The sequence below is a fragment of the Ambystoma mexicanum genome, chromosome 6p (assembly GCF_040938575.1).
Source record: "Ambystoma mexicanum isolate Mex_15411 chromosome 6p, UKY_AmexF1_1, whole genome shotgun sequence".
Classification (NCBI taxonomy): Eukaryota; Metazoa; Chordata; class Amphibia; order Caudata; family Ambystomatidae; genus Ambystoma; species Ambystoma mexicanum.
This window is the reverse complement of record NC_090935.1, coordinates 769,834,631-769,858,234: the sequence shown is the minus strand read 5'-3', so window position 1 is coordinate 769,858,234 and position 23,604 is coordinate 769,834,631. Positions and strand designations below refer to the sequence as shown.

Here is a 23,604-nt window from a genome sequence, read left to right as displayed (position 1 = left end):
GCAATTCACCATCAACTGTGCAACGTGTTACAATAAATTGGGAATAAACTAGTCTTCTGCAATTGTGGCAGCAAGACTTTCTCTGTTTATATGCATGGGGTAATGCAGCTGCTCAAGTGCAACTTTCAACAATGGCGCTGGCATCACTGGCTTTTCAGTGCTTTCCTGTCTCCATAATGCTCCCATGGGGGACAAAGAACACCCCCTTTGTTGCCATAGCTCTTGCTCTTCTTGTGGGGCTCTACCCTGAAGCTCTATGAGTTGCATATTTGACAGCATATTAAACCCTTCTCGTACTAGCATGTTTCTATTAAAAATTTCTTTAGTATCTTCAGTATCAAAACTAGAAATTTCTGAAGCCTGTCCAATAAAGATGCATGTTGCACTGGAGTGCTGTCTGCGCAGAGATACCCCCTCCTTTTCCAGCGTGACAGCCCTGCGTGTACAGTTGTTGTTACATAGGCGGAGTCACCGCACACCGTCACTTTCTGTCCTTTTTGTTTTTCGAGCGCAACAATAAGCGCTACCAATTCTGACCCTTGTGCTGAAAAATTAGACATTAGTCTTGCCCTCCCCACTATTTCAAATTCACCATGTAATCTCTGTCTTACAACTGGGGAGCATGAATGCCTCTCCCCACTAGTTTGATCAGTCTTTGAAGAACCATCAATAAAGAGGAATTCCCCTCCAGCTAGAGCATTTTCTTTCACATGGGGTATATCATTATAAAATTCGACATAATTTGAACAGTCATGCACATGATCACATTCTTCTGTAGGTTCAACTACAAACATGGCTGGGTTCACTATTTTACATCTTACTACCTTAATTGTTGGATTAGAAATCCTTACTTCATAAGATGAAGCTCTTTGTGAAGTTAATGTGCCCTTGAGTTTCTCTAAAATGGCAACTAAGGCATGCGCCACGCAGATAGTCATGGAACAGCCCATGGTAATACTTGTGGACTTCTTAAATGCAAATGCGGCAGCAGCCAAAGATTGTTTGCATGAAAAATTGAAAAATGTCCTCTCATAACTGGATCTAAAATCCCACTGTAGTATGCCAAAGGCTTATACCTCAACGTTGTTGTTTGTGTGACTACTGCTGTAATTACTGACCCATTTGTGTGTAAAAACAAATACAATTCCCTGCTATAGTTGGGAATCCCTAAAAGTAGAGCTGTACAGATTGTTCTTTATAATTCCTCAAATCCTTCCTCCATTTCTTCAGTCCATTCTATCTTTTCCTTACCAACTTGTGCTTTCTTTAGTGCTTGCTAAAGTGTCTTGGTATATGTGCTGTAGTCGAACACCCAGGCCCTGCACTAATTGCATAAACATAAAAACTGCTGCATCTGCCTCACTGTGTTTGGCTTGGGTGTCTTCATGATAGCCTCACCTCTTTGAGGTGTCACCTTCTTTCCTTCATGCGAAATTAACTGGACTGTGTACAACACCTCTTTCTGACAATACTGTAATTTCTCCTCGTCTATCTTGTATCCTTTGTCTGCCAATATAGTCATTAACTGAACAGAATCTTGTCTACATTAATCTTTTGTTTCATTGCATATTAGTATGTCATCTATGCACTGAATTAAAACACTCTTGAGTTCAACTTTTACTAGATCCATCTATAGGACCCTGTTCAAGATCGATGGGGACTCACAATACCCTTGAGATAAACGAGTATGTTTAGTCTCTTTTGTCTGAACATAAAGGAAGTAAGGTCTTGTAAGTCCTTATGCAACAGGATTGAGAAAAATGCATTTTTCAAATCGATCAGCGCAAAATAATTAGCTTCAACTGGGATAGTACACAATATTGTCGCAGGATTAGGAACTAATGGAAACTCAGCCTCTACAATCTGATTAAGAAGGCACAACTCCTGGATACATTTCCACAGCCCCCCTTTAGAATTTTTAATCGGATACACCACAGTATCACACAACGATTCCAATGGAACTAGTATTCCCTGATTCATTAGTGCTGAAATAGTCTCAAATATGCCTTAATCGGCTTCTCGAGACATAGGGTACTATTTTGCTCATTGTAAAATTGCTCCTGGCTTGAGTTTTATTTTAACCTCTCCTATTCCCTTCAATAGGCCTACATCATATGGGCCTGTAGTCCAAAGGGCAGGTTGCCCCTTTTCTAGGTCTTCCTGAAAGAATGCTGGTCATTGCTGCATTATCACCATTCACTGTGGAACTTCCTTTTTCTCAATCTTTATTAAGTATGTAATGCTTATAAAAAACATCACCTCATCGTCTATAGGGTCATCTCTGAACATATCTTCGTCTGTTATGTCAGTCAGTCTGTATCCCTCTTCAAGAGCTATCACTGTCCTCCATGCTCTTCCTTCATCATCTACTTCTTCAAGCATTGGTAATGCTCCTCGTACTATAGCTGCTTCCAGTTCTATATAAATAGTCTGCCATTTCTCCCTCATCCATAGGTACTTGTGGTCTAAATAAGAACTCTTCAGATATGTTCACACTCTTCCCTACTAATCCAGGTAGCCATGTCAATAAAATGCTCACCCCATACTTGAAGACTTCCGGATCTACCAGGACTCCTCATAGAGCCACTTGCCCTGTAAATGCCAGTATAAACTCTCCCACATTTAAGTAGTGTAATCCTGGAGTGTAGCACACTATTCCTTGATCAGTGAATTAAATCGTCATGTTAAGTTTCATCATCAAATTTCTCCCCAAGATATCAACTGGCATCTGTCGTGAATATAGCAAGGGGACAGACATGTCAAATTCCCCTATAGAAACAGGTAATTTATCAGTAAAGGAATTAAATTCATAGCTCTAGAGCATTCATGTCAATATCTGACATTGGATATTTTCCATCTCTTATACAAGAGCAAGTCGCCCCAGTGTCTACAAGAAAAGAAAACGATTTGCCTCCTATTGTCACATTGAACCTTGGTTCCTCTTGGGGGTGTGGTGTCATGGATAGTACTGAACATATCAAGTTACCCTGTGAGCTGTCCTATTGAGGGTACAAATTCATCCTCGTCCCTGTAAAAGGGTTTCCTCCTACCACAGTAACACCCCCTATCCTAGGTGTTAATATTTGCCCTGCATTCGCATTCTGTTATGTTTGCATAGGTGCTTGTTGCGACTGCCGTTGTAGTGGGTGCATCTGCCCCCAGCCCTGCTGTTGCACCTGCTGTGCTTGCGTCGCCTGCGCCTGATAGGAAATGTGATTTTGGGCCAAATGCTCTCGTGTTTGTGTACTGTATGGTGGTGGATGAGCTGTCCTCCCTCTTAAAGGTTGTCCATTTTGTTGCGTGTTCCCTCGGCTTCTACATACACATGCAATATGCCCGGTCATCCCACAATTCCAACATACTTGGCGTGGGCCCCTGGCAAACCCTTCTTGTGTATTCAGACTTCCATTCTGACCATTTTGAAAAACACCTTGGGCGTTCTGAAATCCACCTTGGGCGTTCTGAAATTCTACCGTTCTACCTCGTGGCCAAAACCCATAACCACTTCGATCCATCGGTTGTGCATTATTTACCTGTGATATACCCATTATTTCTTGTGTTCCCACTCCTTCTCCACTTGTCAATACTGCACCTTCTAAAACAAACTTTGACAATTTCTTCTGAACTAACTTAGCTTCCTCAATTGTTTTGTTCTCATCTTTCTTTTTGTTCTCCTCTTGTAATAACTGACAACGATGCACAATAGTTTTTTTTCTTAAATATGTTTATACGTTTTTACATCATGACAATAACAAAACAGTAAAATAGATGATGATACTTCGGTATCAGTTTCTGTTATTTTCCATTTAAATTTCTGTATATACACTACATTTTCCTCTGCTCTTTCTCGTGTGTCTTGCATAGTGTCCTCGCCCTTGTCATGATTAAACAGTGTCACCATAAGGGCAATCCATTGTAGAATGTCTGTTCCAGATTCTTGTCTTTTTTCCCCCAGAGCCCTTTCCCATACTCCTGTTTATACTGTTGCCCATTTGTTCAGGTCTTCCAACCACCTGTCAATACTCGGCTCCTTAGTGTCTTTCCACCTCATGCTATGCTGCATTTTGCTAGTATATAAATTAGGTCTTTGATCTTGTTCAATGATTTATTCTTTGCACTTCTCTTGAAGAGGCCTAACATGCATGATCCCGGGGATTGTATATCAAGATTAATACCTCCTTGGGCCACTTTATTTGCTAGCCCGCTCCAAAATACCTGTACCACAGGGCATCCCCAAAACATTTGTGTCAAGTTGACATTCTCCTCCTTGCATCTGCGACATGCCTGTATACCTGACCCCTTAAACTGTGCAATTGCTGCTGGCGTGAGGTATGATTTTGTGTAATATAGAGTTGGATTAATTGTAGTCTAGTATTTCTAGAGACCTTTTTGTGATATAGGACTATGCTGCACCATTCTTTGTCGTCAAAGGTTTTCCCCAGTTCCTCTTCCCATCTTCCCTTGCACTTGAATTAAATCCTTGAGTTACGATCAATCAATACCTCGTATATTCTAGAGATGGGGTGCCCTCCCTTTGATACATTTAGCAATGTCTCTACCTCTTTACTCCCTATTGACTCTTCCGTATGGCCGGCCACCAACCCTTTATTACTCCCATCAAAGTTCTATGTAACAGGAATTGACCCTTGTGTATACCCGTAACATCTTGCAGTTCTGCGAATTTCATCAGCCCCTTTTCATTCCTCAGTTCTCCTATCGTAGCTATGCTGCAGGACTCCCATTGTGCTTGCACACCTGCCCTGTATCCATGCATATCTGCCATTACCGCCGCTATAGGGGTCTGTGGTGAGATAGGGCGTTCGATTTTCATAATTTTGCATTCCTCCGCCATAACTGGATACCCAACTTTACTAAGTAAGGATGGCTATAATGTGCTTTAGTGGGAGTCCAAATCAAATCCCTGAGGTATAGTCTTTTTATTGCCGGTTGTAGGAGAGTAGTCTCTCTCATGGTATCCTCTGCCATTCATTGTACCACATATTGTAACTGGCATGCTTAAAAGTATAACTCAAAATTTGGTATCCTCAAGCGCCCTTGCAGATATGGCATTTGCAATAAAATCAGTGCCACTCTATATCTCCCTCCTTCCCATAGGAAGCCCCTGCATATTTTGTCTAGTTCCAGGAAGAATTTTTTGGCGATGTTATACGTGAAATTCCTGAAACAGTGCATAAACCTTGATAATGCCACCATTTTTAGCAATGCGGCCCTTCCTACCATTGACAGGGGTAGTTTGGCCCAGAATTCCATCTATTTCACTAACCCTTCTTTAGCATGTATTGTGTTGAATTCATATTCTAGTTTGGGATCATTATATATGTTTATCCCCAAGTATCTGAAGGAGTTCCTGCTCCATTTATTTGTTTATCTGTTACACGCCGAAGCCAGGACATGAAGGACTACATTAAAAAAAGACAGGGAGTGTCTGGCGTAGGTCAAGTTACCTGGGAATTTATTTGAATAAAGTGTTTTCAGTTTCTTTTTAAAGGCCTGAAAATTGGTTTCTAGCCTGAGCATGTCCGGAAGTTTATTCCACTTAAGGATGCTTTAACTGGGAAAGATCGTCCCATTCCATTTACTTTTTTGCGCAGGCAATCTTAACTAAGCCTTGATTTTTTTATCTCAGTGATCGTCCTGGTTCGTAAAAGCATATTTGCTCCTTTAGGTAGATAGGGGCGGAGCAATAGAGGCAGTGATGGACAATTGAAACTGGTTGGCAGTAGACAATCGTATCACATTCAAAGCAGTGTAAAGATTTACGGTCTTCTGTGACATGGTTATTTCTGGGTTTCTTTTTTTATGGCTCTCACTGCGTTATTCTGAATGACCTGACACTGATCTATGCACCCCTTGTTTGCTCCCAGTAGCAAGGCGTTTCTATAGTCCAGTCTTGGGAGGATGACGGCTCTAGCGATGGTGGTACTGTTTTCTTCATTTAAGACAGGTCTTATCTGTCTGAGTAGTTTTTGGTAATATCTGCAGTTCTTTTTTAGATACACAACATGAGCATTTGCTCCAAGGGAGGGTTCTAAATACACTCCTAAAGTTTTCACTTTATTTGAGAACGAGATATTGGAGCTTTTTATGTTGAACTGGGCATAGTCCGAGTTGAGTTTCGTTCTAGCCCGAGTGGATCCGAAAGTCATGAGCTCTGTTTTGCTGCTGTTTAAGCAGAGCCAATTAGCTTTCATCCATGCCCCGATTACATAATAGATGACAGCAATTTTGGAGCTGTCTGTGCTGTGGCATCCTCTCAGCTCTACGATCAGCTGAGTATCATCTGCGAAGTTGGTGAATAGCACCCCCAGGTTGTTATGGAGGGTGCAAAGGCAGTGAAGGTAAAGGTTGAAGAGACCACAGTTTATGCTTCTGGGATTAGAGAATTACCCACCCCAATGTATTTTGGAGCTACAGTACATGAGAAAGGAGGAGTTCCAGTCTATAGCCTCCTGAGAGCAATTTCCTGATGTAACTAGTGCTTCCTGGAGTTTATGATGATCTAGCCAATCAAATTCTGCTGACGAATCTAAAAGCATCAGCATACCGGTCTTTCCCTTTCCCAAAATGTTCAACATTCTAGTCTGTAGATTGAGTAGTGCAGTCTCTGTGCTATGTGAGCCTCTGCACCTGGATTGTTGCACGTGGAGTAGGTTGCGTTCGTCCACATAGGTTTGAAATTGTTTAGTTGCTGCTTTGTCTAAGATTTTCAATTGTTTACTGGCTGGAGATTTGTTGGGTCTTGTTGGTCAAGTCCTGGTTTTTTAACTAACGGTGTGACTGTCATTGCTTTGATTGAGATAGGTACATTCTTGTCTTCAAAGGAGACGTTTACAATTCTGTGAATAAGAGGTGCAAATATGTCTATTTTCTAGGACAATTTTTGGGGTAGAATATTTTCTGAGCAGGTTGTCTGCTTGAGAGAGGTGAGAAGCTTTTTCGTATCATCTAAAGTGAGGGGATTAAACTTACATTTTTCCCCAAGTATGGTGGGGGTGTCTACAATGTTCAATGAAGATTGCGCTCGGGTAGACACCAGGCAGAGACTAATGGTTTTACGGGCCTTCAGGATTTTGTTTGGTGGAAGGCGAGTTGAACCTTCTCGTGTCAGGACGAGACCTGCCCTCCCCAACCAGCTCCTCACCTTGTCCTTCAGGATCACTGTCCTTGGTGTTGGATGACGATTTCTTCCAGGGTCTTTGGGTTTCTCTTATTGGCTTTTCTTTGGATCTTCTATCGTGCAAATAGGGCCTGGCTCCCTCGGAGGCCACCTTGACAGGGATTGGGACCTGTCTCAGGGGACCCCGAGGAGCCAAACCTCAATACCCAGGGAAAAAGCTGATTGGCACCAAAAACCCTGGTATTCAGTCCTTCTGCTGTTGTACCGGGATCGTGAAGAGGAAGCATATGTCCAAAGAAGAGTACTGTGTAGACTGTAGAGCCTTGAGCGGGTTTCCGACGTGGATTAGGTGAGTGACACAGAGGTGAAAGTCTTGCAAGATGCAGAAGATGAAGATTCAGGTCGACAGATTGGACGGAGAAGACTACTGCAGCCATGTAGTCCGAATAGTAAGGTCTTTAGGGCAGAAGGACTGCCATCCGCCAGCACAGAAGACAGATAAGGAACTGAAGGAAAGAAAGACTAGGAAGCAAAATGGTATAGTTACCACTTATCAGAAAAGGTTGATACCACGAAGGAAACAAGGAGGAGGACGGCAGACCGTGAAGGGGAGCCGGTCCGGAGGAGCAGAACCAGAAAGTCAGAACGGCAGAGGACGCCGACAGGGTAAAGCGAAAACGATCGAAAGAGTAACGGCGGTACGCCAAAAGGAACAAGGAAGTACTGGAACTCGGAAGGAGAAACAGCAGAGTGATGCCGACCAGGAGGGAGAGAGGAAGCAGAGAAAAATTCTCAGATTCGCAAGAAAGAAGCTGCTCAGCGAGGAAGCAACGGAGCGTAGAGTATCGAAGGAACAGGTACAACGCGCCGAACAATGGGCGGAGCTTGGTTATAAACACACGGCGGCCATGTTACATGAGGACTAGATCGTGTCACACGATATCTAGACAGCGGTACGTTTCCAGTGATGCCATAACTTCCACGGCCGTATCCTGACATCTCGTAGTCCTTGTGTGGGTTGAAAGGGGGGTGAGAGGGAAGGAGGTTTTTCTACTGACTTTAGGATTAGAAAGAGTTTACCTGAGCAGTTTGTGGCTGTGGAGATTTGCTGATTGTAAACTTTTTTTTTGTCTCATTCAATTTCTTGTATTTTATGTCTAGTTCTTTCCAAATCTTTTTATTTTCGTCTGTCTGGCTTTTTTACCACTCTTTCCAGTTTCCTTTTTTCTTTATTTAGTGTTTTTGTCTCATCAGTAAACCATTTTTGGTGGTTTGCATTTGGTCTGACCTGTTTTTGTTTCAGTGGAGCATGGCAGTTAACAAGTTTTTGAAAATGTGTATTGTACATGTTAACAATATCATTCCAGGAATCCTCATCAGATGTTGAAGACCGGATGGTAGCAACAGTGTTGGCTAGGATGTCTGGGGTGAGGCTTTTGAAATTTCTATTGATGATAGTGTTCGGTGCATTGTCTAACATTTTTATGCTGGTTTTGGGTGTCAGTATAAGTTCAACTTTATAGTGGTCGGACCAGATACAAGGGACTGTCTGCTGTGTGGTGATATTCACATTTCTAGATATAATCCAGTCCAACTGGTTTCCATTGTTTGTGGTAGGTTGTGGTAGGTTCATTATTGATCACTCTGTAGTTTATTGATTTTAGGTATTTTTTTAGGGTGATGGCCTCTTTAGCTTTACTATTGCCTCTCCATCTATTGAGGTCTCCGAGGACCACAGTTCCTGTATTAGGTCCTTCGAGGGTATTCAATATCTGGATTAAATCCTCGTTGAAGTCCATGCTCAGGGAGGGTGGTCGATAAAGTACTATGATGTTGATACAATTGTTTTGAGTTGGGGTCATTTTTAGCAAAAGGGTTTCGCACCCATGACACAAGATGGTAGATTGAAACAGGTGTAGCTCTGTTCTGGCTATTCCAGCCACTCTGCCCCCCCCTTTCCTAGCTCTCTGTTTTTATAGAAGATATTATACCATGGGGGTACTGCGATGTCTATGGTGGGGCCGACATGCTACTGAAGCCATGGTTTGGGTTAGACATTAAATGTGTAAATTCTCCCAAGTTATGTAGTCGTGGATCTTTTGGGCATGCTTGCTCATTGACCTGGTGTTTAATAGGGCAATTTTAATATCAGTCAAGGTCGTTTTGTTTGCCTTAAGGAAAGTCGTAGTTGGGGGTATTATCTGAGTGTGTTTAGTTTGCATGACTGAGTCATTTCCCAGTGACAGGCAAGATTTGGGGGTTTCTTTCTTTCTGGCCCCCCACTGTGAAGATATTAAAGGGTGGGTGGGTAACTGTGGATTATGTGCGATTTCTGCCAGTCTTTTGTCCACATGTTGTATTACCATTTTTAATTGGTACGCCCGCGTTACCTGGGCCAGTAACTGCGTGACTTCTTACTTGTGCCAAATGTAGTCTCAGTAGGACGGATAGAATCTCCAGCCGGAACGCCAAGAGACGAGGACCGGCGAAGACCAGCAAAGACCGGCTTGCCACGGAAGCACCGGCGCTGAAGCGCTTGACGTTTCCCTATATGCGGTTGCCGGGCTGCTGGGAGATGTAGTTCTCCAGCAGTATGGTGGAAGGAAATGCGCGCTGAATCCAGGAAAGTGAATACTGACTGTCAAATGGAGCATGCCGTGCTTTGCAAGGTAGGTGGCAGGAGAAAAGCCAAAATTACAATAAAGCTTCCTGAAATAGCGTGATGCAATGAATACAATTCACAATCAATAGAATGACCCACGTGCAGTTACAAATCCGGAGTGTTGGAGTTTATAACTCCTCCAGCACTCGAACAATGCAGACAGGATAAATAGAATGAAGTAATTAGAAATTGACGTGCAATTAACGTGCAAAATGTTAAACTAACACAAGGAACGTAATCTGAGTACAAGTAGTGGCTGGGACATATGGCGCGCAGCATAGCATAGTTTACTCAGGAATCCTACCTAACCGTGGCAGAGGAAGAGCTGGCAATTCCGCCTCTACCAGAGTCGCCGTTTTAGCAAGCAGGAATAAACATGACTTGCTTTCATTTATTCTGATCCTTGTCAGTATGATATGATATGATATGACAGTTTATTTATATAGCGCCTATACACAATGTATTTCAAAGCGCTTCAAGGCAAGGGAGGGAACAAGGCAAAATACAATGACATTCTTACAGGCCATGAAATGTGAAATGATCGTACTCGGCCTGACGACATTGGAGGGGGAGAGTGGGAAGGGAGGGGGAGAGTGGGAAGGAAATGGAAACAAATAGGAGACTACCGTACTAGGCCTGACGACATTTGCGGTACAGCCATAGAAAACAAAAGTTGAGGGAGAGGGGTGCAGAAAGGGAGGAGAGGAACACAACAAGCCACTATCATACTAGGCATGAAAATATTTCAGATAGTGCTGAAGCAATGGAGGGGGGGGGGGCGACCAGTAAGGGGGGAGACAGACGAGGTTGCTATCATACTAGGTCAAGGGACAATTCTGAAGAAAGTAAGGGGAGGAGACAGGAAAAGGGAGAAAGGGAGAGGAGGAGAGAACAGAGATAAGCAGTCAAAAAGAGTGGAGAAGCAAGAGGGTTGAGCAAATACAATTACAATTAGTATACTGAAATTGTCTAGTACCTCTAGCACATATTGTAAGTTGACCGCCGGATTACTTAGGTACAATAACATATAATCTGTGCATTGATACTATATGCCTTATCCCATCTATTTCTATTCCAGCATCACTATATTCCTGCCTCAGGAAGGCTGCATGGGCTCAGCTGCAATGATGTATAACATAGGGGACAGAGGGCACCCTTGTCTAGTCCCTATATGCAGTTGCCATTTGTCTGAATACGTGGTACCTGTCCTGACCCTAGCCACTGGTTTAGTGTATATTAGTTTCACCTACTTCATATATTGCTGCCCCATTCCCATCCTGGCCATAGTGGCATATAACCAGTCCCAATGAATGGAATCAAACGCCTTGGCTGTGTCGAACGAAGCTACAGAGCATTGTTCCGCACTGTCTCGCGTACTATAAATGACATGGTGTAGTCATCACAGGTTCCCTGCAATATTCCTTCCTGGGACATACCCCGTCTGGTCCTGGTTGACCAGCTTAGGTATTACTTTTCTAAGTCTGTTTGCCAAGGTAGACGGGAGGATCTTGCTATCTTGGTTCAACAGGGACAATGGTCTGTAGGTACCACAGTCAGTGTCTACATTGTTTGGTTTAAGTAGCGGAATTATCATAGGTTCTCTCATACTATCTGGGAGAATTCCTACCGCCTACGCTTCGTTATATACCTTGTCCAGGAAAGGCACCAACGTGTCTGTGCCTGGTGCCTTCCCCGAGGGCAATGTTCTTATAGCAGCTAACACTTCTTCTGGGATTATGGGCTCTTCTCGCATGTTTGATTGTTCCTCTAGATATGGAAAGGTAGTAGGATCTAGAGCATCTTGTAGTTGGCTCTCCCTCTCTGTCTGGGGGTCAGTGTATAGTGTTTTATAATACTATGAAAAACCTTATTGATGCCCACTTGTGTGTTTACCTCTTCCTGTTACATGCTTCTGATGAAGCATATTGGGGATCTTTCGTCCTTGTTTTTATACAGGCAGGCAAGCATTTGGCCTGGTTTATCTCCCTGTGCATGACTTCTTTCTAGGTTTTCCACGTGGTTAAATTTCCCAAGCCTATCCCATTGTTATTTTTGTTATTTATTTAACATTTATAAAGCGCTCACACAGCCCGCAGGCATCGAGGCGCTGTTACAGGAATTGTTTGTTTTTCTTAGTTGCGTAATTGTGTTGTTTTTTTTTGTCTTAGTTACGAATTTATAACGCGCTTAAACACAGAGGTTTCGAAGCGTGGACCCGGGGATCGAACCTGTTGTTGCTTCAGTGTCGTCTTGCTTCCAAGACGCGCACGCTGCCGCTGAGCTATCCTACCTACCATTGTGTTAGACATGCCTGCCTCAGTCTGATTTCTTCCTTCACCTGCTCTTCATCAACATCCGCCCTGCTCTCCAGTTCCAATAATTTCTCTTCTATACATTTAAGATAATTTGTGATAGTTTTCTGAACTCCCCCTGATGCTGTCATCTCTCCTCCGATGACTACCTTGTATGTTTCCCAAAATGTGCTCACCTTGAAAGGGGCCCTTATGGGTCCCTCGCGTTATGGAAACAAGGCAAGTCACCACACACGATAGATACGCCAGACACGAGGTTGTATTCCCAAAGCTAGGGTTTATTGCAAAGCAAATAGTCTCAGTTGGCCAACTCGGTCTCACGCCCGCGACGTGTATCTCTAGACCTCGAGGGACGCAAGAGAGCGAATTACGTACATCAGTTACATATATACAAAATGCATATAATACAATCAGCTGTGACATGTTTAACACCCCCCTTTATTGGGTTTCTTTGAACTCGGTTTGATGATGGACACTTCCGACGAATATGACACCTTCAAATATCTATTCTAGTAACAATATGCAACCTTGCAAGTGCAGAGACATCTTTTCTTTGTTGAACAGAACACAGTGCTTCTGTTCTTGTAAGTGAGCTACATACGGGGGAAGAGTCAAATTCCAGACCTTGCTATCTATGAGGTGCTATTCGTGTCCTGGGAGCCGACACGCTCTACAGGGCTCGGAAAAGGGGGGCCGTAAGAAGAGCATAATTCAAGCCTTTAGCTGCTTTATTCTAACATATTCTACGTTATAACAAGACTGGCTGGCAGCTGTGAAATGATTAAATGCCCTGCGGCTCTGCTTCAAGGCTACATTCGGGAGGGAGCCGGGCATTCCTCTCCGGAGCTGCCTACGTTGTGTTTCAACAAACTCTTATTAGCCTTGCAGACAACAATGTTAACAGTCGAGCAGTGTAAGCAGAAATGTGCTGCGAAGTAATGGGGATGCTTGTGGTCTCGTGCAAAAGGGATGTGACCTAGCAGTTCGGGCTGGACTACCCCTTTGGGGGTGGGACCAAGCCTGATTTGCATATGGTTTTTCCCCTTTTGTAATGGCTTGGCAGGCGAAGAACGATGGTCTGGAGGGTTGCCCAGAGCAATGCCAGAGGTCAAGATTTATTCTAAACCTTCCAACCATCAACTCTTTTGTTTTGCTACTGCGAAGTAATTTGAACAGAAAGCAATGAGCAATCGTTAGAAAACAAAATGGCGATCCTTGTTACATCAAAATGGCCGGTCATTGGTGAAACTTGGTCAAAATGCTGTCCATTGTGAGAGGTGTCCATTTTTCCTAGACTGACAACCTGTCGTACACTTCCCTCGTTTACTTCTATGAAATTAACACTGCTTTTCCTAATATTATCATTAAATGCTTTATCTAATAATGATTTACTTCTCAATCTCCAGGTAGGTATGGGCCACCTCAGGGAAGATATTCTCCATTTTGTTAAGAAGGGGGAGTGATCCGAGAGGACCCTTGTTAGGTAATCTGTCTCAGTAAATTCCATCACATGCTCTTCCCCTGTGAACAAATAATCAAGTCTTCTGTAGACTTGGTGTGGGGCAGAGTAATGGGAATACACTGTGCTATCATTCAGCTGTAAATGCTTAAGAAGCGTACTTAGGGGGCGTGGCCTGGAGCACCGACGATGCGGACGCTCCTTTAATGGCCTCTGTGACGGGCCCGCTGCACTGCTAACTTTAGCAAGGTTTTGGTATCCCAACTTCAAGGCAATATGCCTGTCAGGATGTGAGAGGCTTCAGAGAAACTCCCGAAGAAAAATGGAGCCTTGAGCCCTCGGGAAGCCTTGGAACGAGCCCACTGATTCCACGGGCCCTCTGCCGTTTTCCTCCAAGATGGCGGGTGGAGTTGCTGGAGTCTGCAACCGCGCTGGGAGGAGTCCTAGTGGTGGGAAATCCCGGCCCTGAGGAGCCCCGCTGTGGTGTCCCACTTCCCACCCACCGCCCCTCCTCTCAGGCGACCCACAGTCCCCGCTTCCAAAGTTCCATCGACTCCGGATTGTAATCCTTGGCGGGTCATGCAGAGCCATCCCACCCCGCCCTAGTGGCTGGACTGGGGGCGCGGTGGCTTGGAAGCCTGGAGCTCTGCAGCAACACATCGCGCCACGGGCTGAGACGGAGAGCCTGAGCTGTGTCCGCGACGGAGACCTGGTTGTCGAGGATGGAACGAGGCACTTTGCCGCCCCTCCTATCCCTGAGAGCGGTGAGTGAGTGCAACCTGCGGTGCCGCGGGGGTGGGACACCCCACACCCTGCTTTGGACACTCTGTGAGCTCTGCATATGCTGGAGCCCCTGCCTGGGCCCCGTTAACAGAACAACTGTCCTCTGTCACCCCCATCACTGAAGAGGGGGGACCACTGTGTTATAATAAATAATAACCAAGCTCTGGTTCCAGGAGCTGCAACAGAGACGGGGGATTAACGTCCCTTATTGCCTCCAAACACCTTCATTACCTGGAACAAAGTGAGCCAAGATAGTACCATTCCAGGGGGTATTGCTAAAAAGTGGCAATCCCCCCCTCCTCGCTCCTGCTGCTGCTCTACTCTCACCTCTCACTTCCTGGGGCGCCCCGGCCCACTCAGCAACCCCCTGTTCCCCTATCAAGGAGACATCCATCTGCCACGCAACTTTGGAAAGGGGAGGCCCCCTCCCCCACTCGTCGTTTCTTTGGGGGGGTCACGGCTTCCAGGAATCTCGGCTCTAATAAATGGTGGGGATTGGGGCTTCTTCGTCCTCCCACAGCTAGCACATATGAACTAATCCAAGCCATCAGCCTTCTTACCCGCCTTTTGCAGTGACTACCTCCAACCCCCCCATCTGAGAAGGGGGATCAACACTTGCCAGCGCCACAATTTCGGCTAGTAAGCCACGACACAAGGAAAGTAATAACAAAGGGCCCCTTGACTCCCACGAGCACACGCAGTTCCAGACAGATCTGCTTTACCATCATAACGGATCCTGGAAATACCACAGGCAAAAGCGTCCCCCCTCTCGTCTGGAGCTTGTCACCTGTTGACACCATATACTCCTCCTGGAAGACACTGTGCTCCGCTCCCACTCTCTAAGGACATCATAGCTAAACAATTGAAATCCAGTAAGAACCTGGACATTGCCTACACCGCAGAAAGCCTCGGAAGACAGAGAAACCCTCACAACCAAAAGTGACATCCTGGCGTTCATGGCTGACATTAAATCTGAATTCCGGTCTTGCATGACCGAACTTACCACAAAATTAGAACACACGGACCAAAGGGTGACGGAGGCTGAACAGAGATTGGGTGAGATCGAAGACCGCGCTCAGGACCACTCAACCGCCCTGAAGGAAATTCAACGCTCAATCAGGACCCTGCAAGATAAATGCGAAATACTAGAATTCAAACAGGAAGACCTTGAAAACAGAGCGTGATGTGATGCAACAACCTCCGAATTCGAGGAGTTCCAACCTCAGTCCCAGACAAACATCTGGCAGGGTACGTGGGTGACCTTTTTCATTCATTGCTTCCGCAGCTAGACAAATCTCAGCTCCTCCTAGACCATAACCATAGATTGCGTCAACGCCGCGGGGTAGAGACAGACTCCCCCCCGATGTTATCACGAGGGTGCACTTTTTCACCACAAAAGAAGCTATTTCATCGCTCACCCACACTAGGGATGAACTAACCTTTCAGGGCGCTCCCCTTCAGATCTACCAGGATTTGTCTCTCCTCACTCTCCAAAAAAGGAGGTCCCTCCGGCCCCTGACTCTCTTCGTCCAGGACCAACAGATTCAATATAGATGGCTTTTCCCCACAGCCTTCCAGTTCACCTACGAGGGTACCTTATGGAAAATTAGCCACCTTGAAGATGCGGAGAAGATCATGCACGCAATAACGCCTGAGAACCCATCACCTTCAACCCCCAAAAACAATGAGGGCCCAACGTCTCCACCAAAAACGAAGCAGAACTCTTGGTCGAGGGTCCCGAGATTCAGGAAAAAGAAATGACCCAGTGCAGACATGGAACACTTAGGTTGAAAATGTTAAAATCCCTGAATATCCGAAAACCTGAGACATGTTTCCTGCAACTCCTCTTCCACTTGGGGCCTTCTCCGGCATAGCTCGCTCTTCCCAGAACATTTCTTTTGCCCAATGGCGCTCCACTACTCGCAGAAATGAGGATGACCCTTGCAGGCACTGCAGCAGGCCTCCCCACGGCCCATGCCCATTTCCAAGGCACAATCCACCTATGAGTCTTTGGAATGATCCACCAAGTTTGCTTTTAGTTCTAGCCATGCTGGCTTAAAATAGTTATTTGACCCCGTTGGGGTGGTGCCAGATCTACAATATTCCCCCCTAGTTACACTTTGGCCCTCCCATTGGAGGTCTAAACAAAAACGTCAGGTGCAGGATGGCAAGCGCTTACAGACTCTTCAAAATGTTGAGTGATCCACATCTACCTCATTCCCCCCACCCAAAGCCACCAGGGGCCTCCCCCTCTACCCAGGAACACCATCCTCTAAGATTTGTTTCCCTGAATCTCAAGGCATTAAACTCTCCCGCCAAACGCAAATCAATCCTGCAAAAACTCCAAGATGAAAATGCAGCGGTGGCCATGCTGAAACGCATCTCCTACCGGCGGACTTTGGACGCCTACGCTCGAAGCATTTTCCAAAACAATTCTTTGCCTCTGGAGACACTAAAAAAGGGGGCACAGCGATTCTTTTCAAGAAAAGACTAAACCCCCAGATAGTGGACACAAAACTTGGCTCGGACAGCCGATTTATGGCAGTGAAATGCCTGCTGTGGGGACAGTTGTACTCCTCTGTCGCAGTGTACGCCCCAAATACGGGTCAAGCTACCTTTTATGAAGCACTGAGCTCCACTCTTTCCCCCTTCCTGTAGGGCCAAATAGTAATTGGAGGCGACTTCAATGGAGTCCCAGATCCTGTGAAGGATAAGTCACACCCGCCCTACTCTGGCGACTTTACCCTAGCACTGGCTCTCCTACATCTATTCAGATCCCTAGAGGTGGTTGATTCATGGCGGGTACTCCACCCCTCAGAAAGAGACTTCGGCCCTCATTACGACCCTGGCGGAATTCGCGGTGCTAAATGCACCGCGGAGCACGGCGGAAAGCTGCCGATAGCGCCATGGGGGTTGGCGGATTTTCCACCCCATGCCGACCTTGGCGGAGCGGTAAATCCCCAATCCCCATTTTGCCCTTCCCCATTCCCATTCTTGCCCCATAGGGTATAATGGGAGTGGGGAAGGCGTTAATTACGCCACCGTAAAGTACGGTGGCGTAATTAACAACGAGGTCCCTTAGCGCCATGGATTTCTCCGCCCGGTAAAACCAGGCGGAGAAAGGCTCCATGGCGCTACGGGAACTCGTAGTAGGGCGGACGGGTCCGCCACGATTACCGCTGGCGGTAACCCACTCCGCCAGGGTCGTAATGAGGGCCTTCCCCTTTTATTCTTACGTTCATAGGACATTCTCCAGAATAGACCTTCTCCTGGCATCCCTGCAAATGCTTGCTCACGCCAACGACGTAACCATAGGCTCAAGAATCCTATCCGACCATGCCCCGATGACCCTGGAGATATGAGTACACGAGCCTTTGCCTGCCGCTCAGCACAGATGGACGTTGTACGACCCAATACTCAACGAGATGCCCCTAAGAGACTCGATAGCGACCTCAATTAAGAACTTCTTTAAAGAAAACCCCAGCGAAGATACCTCCCTGGCTAACACCTGGGAAGCTGTGAAAGTGGTAGTACGCGGGGAACTGATAGCCCAGGGGGTCGCTTTCCACAGGAACAGATGACAGACACGCCTGACTCTCAAGGACGAACTTCAAAAGGCAGAGAAGATTCATAGGGAGAAAGGGTGGTCCCCAAAGACTCAGCGAGCCATTCGTACTGCGCAGAAAAAGATTGAGGCCCACTACGCCGAACACATGGCACACCTATTAACGAAAGCCAGGCAGTTTTACTATGCAAAAAAGCAATAAAGCGAACAAACTATTGGTGGCTAAACTGGCCAAGGTGAAGAGGTGCAACACAATTGTTGGAATACGAGACCTGCAGGGCAGAATACAACATGCTGAACAGGAAAAACAATGATTGGCAGCAGACCACCTGGCAAAGGTGATGACCTCACCAGCGCGAAATCTGCAGGAACAAATGGAGTACTTACGGAAAGCGGCACTCCCCCGACTGCGTGACTCAGGCCAAGACATCCTGGATGCCCCGGTCTCAGGTGATGAGGTAGATGAAGCTATAAAGTCCCTTAAATCTCGAGCCCCTGGCCCCGATGGGTACACCACCAGATTCTATAAGACTTCTAAGCCACAGCTCCTCACTCCACTAGTAAAGCTTTTTAACTCCTTCAGGGACACGGGGACAATAACCCCCTCCATGCAAGAATCAATCACCGTACTCATACCCAAACCTGGGGGGACCCAAGGAACCCTGCTTCCTACAGGACAATTGCCCTGCTGAACATTGATGCCAACATCTATTCCAAAATCCTGGCGACACGCCTCTCCCATATACTGCCTGACATAATCCACCCTGACCAAACTGGGTTCATCAAGAACAGATCTACAGGCGATAATATTCATAGAGCTTTGAACATGGGAGAACCTGGCCTCCCAGAAATCCCAGGGACTAGTACTTATAGCCTGTGACGCAACTAAAGCATTCGACAAGGTGAACTGGACCTTCATGAGGCTCACTTTGGAGGCCTTTGGGTTTGGGCCGCAGTTCTGTACCATGGTCCTGGCTAACTATAAGTCGCCCAAAACCCTCCTTAGGATTAACGGCACTCTCTCTACCCCGATCCCCCTGTTATCTCCACTGCTATTTGCACTGATCATGGAACCCTTTGCCCAAAGAATTAGGATGAATAACCTCATCAAGTCCCCCGGGCTGGCTCCGCTCAGCATATACTCGCTCTATACGCAGACGACGTTCTACTCACCATCTCAGAACCCTGCTCCTAATTGACGCACGCCCTAGCTGAAATAAACAGCTATGGAAGGGTTACTAGGTTCTCCATCAACTTCAACAAGTCAGCGGACCTAGAGGTAGGGATAACCCCAATGGAACGGGAAGCCCTGATCCCAATGTCCCCAATCCAATGGAAGACGAAGGCTATCCCCTATCTGGGAATTCAGGTTCTGGCTGATCTAAAGAAGGTATACCACGTGAACTTCCCCCCACTCTTTAAAGAATTGGAAATCGACCTGAAGCGCTGGGCGTCCCAAGAAATATCATTAATGGGCCGGATTACAGCCTGAAAGATGAAACTGCTCCCCAGATTCCTGTATGCATGCTCATCCCTCCCGGTCATAATTCCAACACCAGCTCTGCGAGCCCTGCAGAGGAAAATGCTACAATTTATCTGGAGGGGGAAAAAAGCCAGGATTCCCAAAGGAACGATGCTGGGTAATGCAAGACTTGGTGGCTTAGGGGTCCCAGACCTACAGGGATATCAGACGGCAGCCCAATTGGCGTGTGTCCAGGCATGGCAGACACTCTGGTCGCCCCAGGTGGGTGGAGTTGGAGCAATCGCGCCTTCCCCTCCCCCTACACTTCCTCCCACATTTTTCGCCTCCAATGCGGCGGCAATGGCAGGGACTATTGTCATCCACCAAACACACTATAAACACTTGGGACAGAGCCTTGAAACAGAAGGAGATCTCAAGAGGACTTAGCCCCTCATCCCCAGTGTTCTTAAACCCGGCCTTTTCACCTGGAACCCCCAGAACTTCAAATCCTGGACCGCAGGGGGACTAGAGACCCTGGGACAGATTTTCGAAGGAGGATGTCACGCTCACCTGGTCTCCACGGGGGCATGCTCGTGTGCGTAGGGTGTTGCCTGTCCTGATGCTGCTCTGCTTGGCTGGTGATGCTAGCTTGCGTCTCCCCTTAGTCCTTGCTTCAGGAGATGTTAGCCTGCAAGTCAAAACAAGATATTAGCTACCGAAGGGAGCTGGTCAGTGGTTTCACCTCCTTCCGGTCTATCCTTCACTTCTTCTGGCTCACCTCTGCTTTTTAATGGGCGAGCTCTCCGTCCTGCACACTCTGGCAGGGGCGCGGTTCACAGTCTTTCCTGGATCGCGTTACGTCACTGATCCGAAGGAAGTTGCTGAAGTAGATGGCCCGGGAGTAAGCAGGTAAGTCTCAATTCCAATAACTGCTTGGAATGACTGCCTTTAAGTCTTTCTGTTCAAGATAACTAATGTCCGTTATTGTCTTACAGGTGCGGCGTTGAGCGACCTTCGGATGATGGATGACCCTCCTGACAATGATGCTCAGGATTCCTGCCGGTAAGTATAGCGCTGTGCTGGGCGCGCAAATGTTCGCCTCTGTAGCTTTCCTTTGATACGTGCGACTAACCTGTTTGTCCTTTTCTGTTCAGCAGGTATGGCGCGAGTCCAGGAAGAAGAATAGAAGATCCGTGTGGCGGTGTCGAGCTGCGGCGCGCTGCTGAATGAAGAACTGTCCGATGAAGTTCCTGGAGCGGGCCGATCCGGTGAGTAGCTACCCGAGAGGGTGCTTTTCGTTCTGTTCTGGGAAAGCAGGAGATGAGATCTGGATGTACTGCAGGTAAGGCCTTCGAAGCTTAAATAACTCATGTTATTCTCTGTTCGCAGGTGCCGATGTATGGAAGACTCTGGACGGGCGTGGCAGAAGGAAGCAAGAACTGATCTGACACCGTGAGCGTTACACTGCAGGAGTGCAGAATAACGCGAAGCGTGTTCAGATTGTTGGGTGCGCTTTAAATAGCCTTGCAAGTAGTTCCAAGAAAATAGACCTCTTCTCCGTATCCCTTCTCTCAGATAAAGTAGTTCCAGGCCACACCCTGAACTGAATGGCTCAGCCTCCCAGAGCCAAGTTAATGGACCATGTAACTAACACCTCCATGAGCCTGGCGCCAGTGCCAGGACTGAGTCCAGGTGAGCCTGGCTGGGGCCTGATAAGCCCCCAAGGGGGCCAAAGTCCGTGATGGCCCCACCAGTTTCAGGGTTTTGGGTGCCTGCACCATGACAGCACCCCCCCCAAACCCCTCCTAATGGCTGATCCACTCATTGGTCCTGGTTTGTTTGGGTGATTACGGTGGAACCTTTTCAATAACCGTGGAGCATGTACATTCTTGCTAGGTTCCCATGATCTTTCATGCGGTCCGTACCCTTTCCAGTCTATCAAGTAAAAGAGTTTTGATTTGGTGATTTTTGAGTCCAGAAACTCTTTAACCTCGAACTCGGGTTCTCCGTTCACTGTGACCGGTTTCGGTGGTTTCACAACTCGTGTTCCAGGTTGCACCGGTTTCAAAAGTGAGACGTGGAACACTGGATGAATTTTCATGTGTGGGGGTAAGTCCAATTTCATAGCCACTGGATTGATTATGGCCTTGATGGTATACAGACCCAAATATCTGGGATTGAAGGTACGAGGCCCTTTAACGGGTATGTGCTTTGACCCGAACCAGTTTTCATCCCCAACCTGATAACTTGGAGCTTCACTTCTATGTGCGTCGGCTGATTTCTTGTACCTTTCCTTAGCCCGCCTTAGATGACCTGTTGCTTGTTTGAAGGCTTGGGAGATGGTAGAGTGCAAACTTTTCACAGCTGGCATTTCCAGATGTTGTGGCGGGTCAAGGTTGGAAGTTTGTGGGGGTAACCCGTAGATTGTATAGAAGGGACTTTGACCTGTGCTGGAATGGAGTGAGTTGTTATAGGCATACTCGGTGATCCATAAAACATCCTTCCAGCTGCCTTCAGTTTGATGTAACATGCACCTGATATATTGCTCCAAGGTCTGGTTTGTTCTCTCTGTTTGACCATCGTTTTGGGGATGGTGACTGGTGGAAAGTCTTACATCGATTTGAGCTAACTCGCAACACGTCTTCCAGAAGCGTGAGATAAACTGGCTGCCACGCTCTGAGATCAGAATGGAAGGGAATCCATGAATTCAGACAATCTGTTCCAGAAATTCTTTAGCCAGAATTGAAGCTGAGGGTAGTCCTTTTAACGGGATGAAGTGGCCCATTTTTTAAAACAAATCCACCACTACTAAAATTGTGTTGTACCCGTTACTCGGAGGAAGGACTGTTATAAAATCAAGAGATAGTGTATGCCAAGGCGTTGGTGGAATGTCTAATGGCTGAAGCAGGCCTGGTGATTTTTTCTTTTGGGCCTTGTTTTGAGCGTATACTCCACAGGATAGCACAAACTGCTTGATGTCCTTACACCATGTTGGCCACCAAAATTGTCGTTTGACCTTGGCCTCAGTTTTTGTAATTCCAGGATGACCTTCTACTAATGAGTCATGGTAATGTGAGATGACTTTTTCCTGAAGTTCTCTGCTCGGTAGACTTTTGGTCGGCCAATCCTTCAGGGTGTTGGAATCCATGAGATGAGAGATACTCTCTTGAACGTCTTCTAATGTTAGAGATGTAGTAATCCCAAGAATCTTCTCACCAGGAATGATAGGCACTGGGTCGGGATTGGCGTTTTCCTCGTCTACTCCTATACGGGACAGTGCGTCTGCCTTGCCAGTTCGACAGCCAGGTCGATAGGTAATTACAAAGTCAAAATCCACAAAAAATAATGCCTATCGGAGTTGATGAGATGACTGGGCTTTTGCCACCTTCAAGTACTGTAAATTGCGATGATCGGTAATTACTGTGATGGTGTGTCTACCTCCGAGGAGGTAATGTCGCCAGGCTTTGAAGCCGGCCTTGATGGCTAACAGTTCCTTGTCCGTAATCGCATAGTTCAGCTCGGGAGCCGTAAATTTCCGTGACCAAAAGGCTACCGGGTGCAGTTGACCAGTTTCGGGATCCCTTTGTGAAAGGACTGCGCCCATTGCCAAACTGGAAGCATCCGTTTCGACCACGTACGGTAGATCTGGACGAGGGTGTTTCAAGATCGGGGCTGAGATGAATCTTTGTTTTAGTTCCTGGAAGGCTTTCTGAGCTTCTTCAGACCATTGAAAACGCTTGTTTTTGCGCAACAGAGTGGTGATCGGGTGCACTAGTTGCGAGAATCCTGGAATGAAGCGCCGATAGAAGTTTGCAAATCCAAGCATACTCTGAACTCCTTTAATCGAGGTTGGCGATGGCCAGTTGAGAATGGCATCCACCTTTCGTGAATCCATGCACACACCATGAGGGGTTAGAACAAATCCGAGGAACTCAACCTCAGTAACATGGAAAAAACATTTCTCCAACTTTGCAAATAGCTTGAGTTGTCGAAGTTTGTCCAAAACTGCTCGGACATGTTTCACATGTTCTTGCTCTGAACGGGAGTATACCAGAATGTCGTTGATGTATACTACGACATACACATCAATCATTTCTCGCAAAACATCGTTCATGAAATATTGGAAGGCCGCTGGGGCGTTGCAAAGGCCAAAAGGCATCACCTGGTATTCAAATAGCCTGTATTTGGTGCGGAAAGCGGTCTTCCATTTGTCCCCTTTCCAG

General features: G+C 46.5%; 1 protein-coding gene across 3 annotated transcripts in view; it reads left to right on the top strand.

The window, feature by feature from the left end:
• Positions 1–23,604, top strand: part of MCTP1 (multiple C2 and transmembrane domain containing 1) — a 3,303,831-nt gene that overhangs the window by 1,810,994 nt on the left and 1,469,233 nt on the right. The window lies entirely within an intron of this gene.